The following is a 6,518-nucleotide window of genomic DNA, read 5'->3' as shown; positions in this document are numbered from 1 at the left end:
ATCGAGAAGTCACATCTGGAAGTCTCCCAGCAGAGATGCCAGTGAAATTGAGCACTGGGAGCTGAGAGCAGCCTAATGAAAGTCATCGTTATGTAATTGCTCTTCCATGTGCTACACTAGAGCCAGGCTCAGCCAGGACACCGTAACCATCACAGTCTGCCTCACTCTGTCTGGAGGATGGAAAGACAGCTAGTACACCCTTTTAAAGAAGTAACCTACCCCTCCACATAAGAAGAAGACATAATACTTTTGGCAATGAATTAAGTCATCTTCTTTTGACCTACCCACTGCGCCCAGGATAAGGTTGATGTTGCTATGGTCGGTCTTGTCTGAGTTATAGTAAAATGCAATAATAGGCCATGCTCTCTCTCTCTCTCTCTCTCTCTCTCTCTCTCAGTGAGAGGCCTTGGCATTTCAACCACCACAACAAGGCTGTGACCTTTGCAGCCATCTCCACCTCCTGCCATCCCTACTGGGTTTTGAAGGGACTGAAGCCTGTTGTTTTCGTTTGTAGCACTTCATTCGAAGGATACCTACAAGGATTTCATATCCCGTTCCTAAGCAGTACACGTTTATATATGTGTTAACAGCACACTGCTGCTAATATACTGCAACCCACAAGGGTACATGAAGACGCAATGGCTAAATGTGGTGTAAGTTTCGGGAAGCATCTGGTTTTGAACATGATTGGATGTATAAACAGTTTGTGATGTGATCTGAGAACAGCTTGATCATAAACATATGTCCAGACCAGTACATACTGTATGGTTATTCAGTTAGGGGGGGAATTCAGACCCGAGATTAAGCGCGTGTAAATGGAACATAATTCCTTTTGAATGCGCTTTTCTCTCTATGTGTATTCTGACCTTGAATTTAAGCATGAGAATAGCATGCCATTCACACGCTATTCGTTTGAGGTGGAGCTGGATTAAATGAAGGTGTGGCAGAGGTGTGTCTACAGATACACTGTATTCTGACCTCGACTTAACCCTCCCGTTGTGTTCGTTTCATGTTAATTAATTATGCATTCCCGGTCCAAAATGACCGCCCCATTATAGCTGATTATAAATCCATAATAATTCATATATTATCACCTAGTGTTGCGTTAGATCTTTTTATCAACTTAAGTTCTTCTGAACAGTTCTTGTGTTCATTCTTGTGAACAAGTTTTGAACTTCTATTTGCTATTTATGACCTGTAGGCCTCATTGACCTGAGCTCATACAACTAATTTTTGAGTAAAAAAAAGTATAATGTATGGATTATTTTGACTATAAGAAATACTCAGATGAAAGATAATGTGCTATTTATCACAGACTACTTTGTGTCAAAGTTTAACAAGGACTCTCTCCTCCTCACCAGTGTCATGATTAAAGATATGATCAAGAGCCTCACATACAGTACATCGTTTGGTCATTGTGCTGCCACAGAATGAATTGTGAGCAAGGCCTCAAAAAAGCTTTATATACCAGAGCTGCAAGAAAAGTTCTATATATCATTGAAACAATGTTGCGATTGTTTGTGAGAATGCCAACAGGTGTGGTTCCCGTGGGGGAAAGATTCTATTGGGGAAAGGTTCTCGTGGGGTTTGACATGGAAGCCAAGAAGGGGGTGTGTGTGTGTGTGTGTGTGTGTGTGTGTGTGTGTGTGTGTGTGTGTGTGTGTGTGTGTGCTCAAACACACATGCATGTGGGTGTCTGGAAGAGGAAGTGTGTCCATCTGATGAATGGGCATGTGCCTGAACTCAATTTTATACACTAATTGTAGTCTCACCCATTCATTTCTAATGACCTGTCATTTTTGACCCGGAACACCACAGGTGTACAAAAGTTAAATAAAACACCCAAAATGTAATGAAAATCATCAAAATGTATTTTGTGTGTTCAGATGCCCTGTGCGGGCTAAGTTATGGAACCTTATGACAATCAGATTAAATGAACTGCATTTTTCAGAGAGAAAACTTGTAAATCGTTCCAATTCGACCAGAACACAGCAGGAGGGTTAAATCCCCAAAATTCCGTCAGTTTTACATGTGAGGAAACCATGATTAAGATCTAGCACGCCTACAGGTTCGAAGTGGAAAAAGCATCTACTTTACACCATTCTCCATGCACTGTAATTTACAACTTGATCAAATCTATTGATAAGATCTAGGAAAATGAGTAATCCGTTTGGATAAAGGGATTGATTGCAAATATAAATGGCACTTGTTTTAGGTATATTTTACCGTATGATCAACGTGAACGTGAAACCAGTCATGGCAGCAAACTGAAACATGTCAACATATCAACTTTCCCACAGTAAAGTTTATAAAACGCTGTGCCATTATGCAGAATTTAAATTGTATGGCCTTCAATATTGCAGGGGTGGGCACTCTCGAATGTCTTCATTATAGGCTCCCCCGACTTTCTCTGTCTTCTAACCACACATATTCAATTGTCAATTGAATACAGTTCCCTTCAATTGGAGTAGCCTACATCATTGTTCCATTTATTTACATTGTTTCGTTTTACCTTCATTTGCTTCCTATGTAAACGCTGCTATAGCCGTTTGGTTGTTGCTGAGGATAATTACTAACAGTTAATATAAAAAAAAGACCTGTAGGCTGGTTAAATTGTTACGGAGCGGAGCGCAGACCAAGCCGTAACAGTTTGAATACGTGGCCATGTCATCACACAGTTCAATGGTTAGTGCAGGCAATATACGAGGTTATAGCCTACTATTGTACACTATTCTCCCTATTATAATTATATGTACACTAATCTTCCAACATTACTATGGGCTGAAGAACTAAATGTGCAATTTTCTGATTGAATCAAACCACCGCTTTCTGTCTTTCGTGCGTAAAGGCTCTCCAAACCAGTTTTTTATGATTCATAAATACTTTCCTAAACCTAAATAATCTACAAGACCAGGGTATTTTTAAATCTACCAATTGGTGCTGAAACCAAAATTCTAACTGAAAGGTGCACGGTATTTAAAGGGATGGCTTAAGATAAATGTACTGAAACCCAATTGAATGAAAACCCCATCGAATGGAAATCTGTTGGGTAGCAAGTGGGACTGTTTTCAGCAGTTGAATGACATTTATTCAGGACGCGCAAGGTAGCCACACCTGCAGAGCGCTTCACCAAATATTGAGAAATGCGGAAGAGCATGGGCATAAATTCCTAAATTGGGATCGGGGCCCTCGTAGACACTGTTATGAAGAGAAGAGACAGGGTGAAGAGGTTGGAAGAGTGAGACAGAGATGAGCTGGTGGGAGTCGTAGTGTGTGTGTGTGTGTGTGTGTGTGTGTGTGTGTGTGTGTGTGTGTGTGTGTGTGTGTGTGTGTGTGTGTGTGTGTGTGTGTGTGTGTTTATACATTCTCTCTCTACCCTCACAGTGAGTTGTCTCTAGATACCTGTCAGAGCCATGTTGAATTCTAATATTTGCACCACAACTTCTCAAATTGATTTGATTCTGTACAGTGTTTTATGTTGGTTGAGGTCTGCTCTCTGTGGTTGTGGGCTGAGTGGAGGAGCGCCAGGGGAGAAAGAAAAGGGAGAGGTGGGTAGGGGTTCTGGAGAAGTGTGTGTGTGTGTTGTAAGACTAGAAACAGGCCCAGTCTACCTCAGAGTGTTGATGTGAGAGTTGTAGGCCCCTTGGGCCAGGTGGCCTCTCACATAGCTTCCCATATGGTCTGCATTTCCCCACCTCTCTGCCCCACCTCCTTCTCCCTACTTTCGCACTCTGTAATTGTCATGTATTGTTCCCCTCCCCTGCACCCTAACCCCTCCCCTGGTATTATTCCATACCTTTATTAATCAACAAGGTATCACGGTCTGACTTCAATATCCATCAAACGTATAATTTTGATGTTACTTTTAGGCATTCATTCTGAATGGTTAAGGTAAGGAAGGTTTGGGATAGGGTCCAAAAAAACGACAACAAAACAAAGATGAGTGCCCAGCTCGGGGATAGAACATGTGAGGCTACTTGATGGTAATGGTGCTCACCGTTGCCGCTAGTGGACGGTTTTCAAATTCAAAATCATCCCGACGTCCTGGGACCTGGACGGATGTCGAATATCGCCTTGGATCTCAAGTGACCTGGCTGTTATTAATGGATGGCTGCATCCCAAATGGCCTCCCATGTCTTATAGGGCACTGGTCAAAAGGGATGCAATCGTAGTGAGGACTTGGCACTGCTCCAGGGAGAGGCCCACCTCTGATACGTTATACAGCAGCAGGTTTCACCAAGGTGTTCATTTCAAGACCGTCTTTCTCCGTCTCTCAGATCATGTTCCCTCCTCTCGTCTGCCATGGAAGGTAAATCAAAGTTGGATACTGATACTGGAGACCTGATTCAATTTGATCCTGATCAGTTGGTTACCTCCACCCTCTCTCAGACACACACCCACACCCACCAGAAACACATGCACACACCTCCCCAGTACCCCCACTCTGCACTCCCCTGGCTATCCTCCACTCAGCCCACAACCACAGAGAGCAGACACCAGCCAACATAAACACTGCACAGAATCAAATCAATTTGAGAAGTTGCGCCGCAAATATTACAATTCAACATGGCTCTAACATACAGAGAGAACATATAGACCACTGCCCCATAACAGGGCTATAAAATGACACACACACACACACACACACACACACACACACACACACACACACACACACACACACACACACACACACACACACACACACACACACACACACACACACACACACAACACACACACCCAAAATCTCTCCCTCTGGAGTGGCGTGGTGTAATGTATTGGAGGCGTTGTGTGCCAGGTCTTGGTTCAGGTCTATATGCTGTGTAGAAACACTGAGTCACCATGCAGCCAATGGGCTAGGCTACTAGCTGCTTTTAGCTCTATCCCTCAAACACACACACACACACACACTCAGCAGACGGGTTTTATTTGTATGTGCTGCTGATGACGATGCACCAGACGGTGTGCAGGTCTCTATCTCCTCCAAAACACTCTAGACCTCCGAGCTGACTGATTAAAAGGGCTTTTATTATAAACATGGCTGCTGTCTCACTGGGCCAAACCCAATAGCCTCTTGGAGGTAGCTGTAAGCTTCTAAAACTCTGGTAGTTCCAACCCCCCCCCAGCCTGTGTTTTTCCATTGTTGATCTCCAGACTGTTCTGAGACTCCGTCTGAGGGGACAGCCAGAGCTACAACGCATTTGGAAAGTATTCAGACCTCTTGACTTTTTCCACTTTTTGTGACGTTACTGCCTTATTCTTTAATGGATTAAAATGTTTGTTTTTTTACCTCATCATTCCATACACAATACCCCATAACGACAAAGCAAATAATGTTTTTTAGAGATTTTTGCAAATGTATATAAAAAAAACAACGGAAATATCACATTTACATAAGTATTGAGAACCTTTATTCAGCACCTTTGGTAGCGATTACAGCCTTAAGTATTTTTGGGTATGGCGGCACAGGCTTAGCACACCTGTATTTGGAGAGTTTCTCCCATTCTTCTCTGCAGATCCTCTCAAGCTCTGTCAGGTTGGATGGGGAGCGTCGCTGCACACCTATTTTCAGGTCTCTCCAGAGATGTTCGATCGGGTTCAAGTCCGGGCTCTGGCTGGGCCACTCAAGGACATTCAGAGACTTGTCTCGAAGCCACTCCTGTGTTGTCTTGGTTGTGTGCTTATGGTTGGTGTCCTGTTGGAAGGTGAACCTTCACACCATTCTGAGGTCAAATCAAATCAAATTGTATTTGTCACATACACATGGTTAGCAGATGTTACTGCGAGTGCAGCTAAATGCTTGTGCTTCTAGTTCCGACAGTGCAGTAATATCTAACAAGTAATCTATCAATTCACCAGCAACTACCTAATACACACAAATCTAAGTAAAGGGATGGAATAACTGAAAAACGGGTTTGCTAACGTTACTAGCTAACTGTAGTAGCAGCCAACTAATAATTGGATCGAGCGGCATAGGCAAGATGCAATAGATGGTATAAAAATACAGTACATACATATGGGATGAGTAATGCAAGATATGTAAACATTATTAATGTGGCATTATTAAAGTGACTAGTGATCTATTTATTTAAGTGGCCAATGATTTCAAGTCTGTATGTAGGCAGCAGCCTCTCTGTGCTAGTGATGGCTGTTTAACAGTCTGATGGTCTTGAGATAGAAGCTGTTTTTCAGTCTCTCGGTCCCAGCTTTGATGCACCTGTACTGACCTCGCCTTCTGGATGGTAGCGAGGTGAACAGGCAGTGTCTCGGGTGGTTGTTGTCCTTGATGATCTTTTTGGCCTTCCTGTGACAACGGGTGCTGTAAGTGTCCTGGAGGGCAGGTAGTTTGCCCCTGGTGATGCGTTGTGCAGACCACACCACCCTCTGGAGAGCCCTGAGATTGTGGGCTGTGCAGTTGCCTCTACCAGGTGGTGATACAGCCCGACAGGACGCTCTCAATTGTGCATCTGTAAAAGTAAGTGAGGGTTTTCGGTGACAAGCCACATTTTTTCAGC

General features: G+C 43.4%; 1 long non-coding RNA gene across 1 annotated transcript in view; it reads left to right on the top strand.

The window, feature by feature from the left end:
• Positions 1 to 1,271, top strand: part of LOC106602782 (uncharacterized) — a 6,649-nt gene extending 5,378 nt beyond the window's left edge. Inside the window, exon 3 of the long non-coding RNA XR_001328294.2 lies at positions 398 to 1,271. This is a non-coding gene — a long non-coding RNA (uncharacterized lncRNA). The remainder of the gene's footprint in view (positions 1 to 397) is intronic.
• Positions 1,272 to 6,518: the final 5,247 nt, after the last annotated feature.

This window comes from Salmo salar, chromosome ssa01, assembly GCF_905237065.1.
Source record: "Salmo salar chromosome ssa01, Ssal_v3.1, whole genome shotgun sequence".
Taxonomy (NCBI): domain Eukaryota; kingdom Metazoa; phylum Chordata; class Actinopteri; order Salmoniformes; family Salmonidae; genus Salmo; species Salmo salar.
This window is presented reverse-complemented; position numbering and strand designations above follow the sequence as displayed.